This window comes from Chrysochloris asiatica, unplaced genomic scaffold (genome assembly GCF_000296735.1).
Source record: "Chrysochloris asiatica unplaced genomic scaffold, ChrAsi1.0 scaffold00615, whole genome shotgun sequence".
Lineage (NCBI taxonomy): Eukaryota > Metazoa > Chordata > Mammalia > Afrosoricida > Chrysochloridae > Chrysochloris > Chrysochloris asiatica.
The window spans coordinates 273,897-275,706 of NW_006409133.1; positions in this window are offsets into that span (position 1 = coordinate 273,897).

Below are 1,810 nucleotides of genomic sequence, written 5' to 3' on the forward strand. Positions count from 1 at the left end.
TTATTAGATTTGACTTAGTCTTCATGAGCTGTCCTTTGAAAATTTCTGCTCAATTCTTACATCCCCATTTGTTTCATTTGCTTTAGCATCTCTAAATTGTAGAGCATGTTTCAGAGTTTCTTCTGACACCCATTTTGATCTTTTTCTTCTTTCCTTTCTTCTTACTAACTTTTTACCTTCTTGCTGTATGATGTTCTTGATATCATCCCACAATTCTGCTGGTCTTCAGTCAGTAGTGTCTAATGTATTGAATCTGTTCTTGAAATAGTTTTTAAATTCAGGTGGAATATGTTCATGGTCATATTTTTACTCTTGTGTACTTGTTTTAATTTTCTTAAGCTTAAGCCTGAACTTGTATATGAGAAAGTCTGCCCAGACCTTGTTTTACCTTATGATATTGAGCTTTTTCACTGTCTATTTACATTGATATGGTCATTTTTATTCCTGTGTGTTCCATCTGGTGAGGTCCATGTTTACAGTTGTCTTTTATGTTGTTTTACAAAGGTAATTGCAATGAAGAAGTCATTGGTCTTAAAAAGTTCTATCATATGATCTCCAGCATCATTTCTATCACCAAGGCCATATTTCCCAACTACTGGTCCTTCCTCTTTTTTTCCAACCTTTGCATTCCAATCAAGAGTAATTATCAATACACCTTGATTGATCAATTTAATCAATTTCAGGCTAATGAAATTGAAAAGATTCTTTAATTTCTTCATCACGTGCTTTACTTTTTGGTGTGTATATTTGAATAAAAATGGTATTAACTGGTCTGTCTTGTAGGCACATGTATAATATCCTATCACAGACAGCATTATACTTCAACATAAGTGCTGAAATGTTCTTTCTGATGATGACTGTAATTCCATTCCACTTAAATTTACCTAAAATGAAAGAAAAAGAAAATAACATGCTAACGATTATATGAAGAAATTGGAAGTCTATTTATTGAAGGTGAGAATGCAAGATGACACAACTGTTAGAAAATTTTGGTGGCCCCTGAAAAACATATAGAACTACCATATGAAGCAAAAATGTCATTGCTAGGTATATATACCCAAGAGCAGGAAAGCAGCAATTGCAAACAAACACGTATCTACCAATGACCATTGCAGGATTATTCACAGTAGCCAAAAGATGAAAATACCAGCAGATAAATGAAGAAACCAAAAGTGGTAGAAACATACCACAGAATATTACTTAGCCAAATGAAAGATAAGTCCTGCTACATGTTAAAACACATATGAACCTTGAAAGCATTATGCTGAGTGAAATAAGTCCATCACAAAAGAACAAATATTGCATGCCTTCTTTTTTATAAAATATCTAGAATAGACAAACATATAGAGATCAGTGTTTCATGATAGTTACCATCTTCTTTTTATGGTGAATTAAAATTTGGCAACAGATATTAGTGATAGTTCACAAAATGATTGATGTATTTTGTTTAACTGAATTGTACTTGGAAAAAATACTCAATTAGCAAATGTTGTATTATATTAATTTTAATAACAATAATAAAATGTAATCCCACTCTTTATGAAAGAAATGTAGAAGAAGAAAAGTCCTTCTTTAAGAAAAAAAAAAAAATCAGTCTAATTAAATGACACTTGTTGTGTGTCTTCCACCTAAGAGCAACCCTACATAGGGTTTGGGAGGCTGTAAATCTTTATAGGAGCAGAAAGACTCATCCTTTTCCCATAGAGCTATGGTAGATTCAAACTACTGGCCTCATAGTTAGCAGCCCAGCTCTTAATCCACTAATGCTGCCAGGACACTAAGCAGCTGTAAAAGGAGACCTGGTGTACAA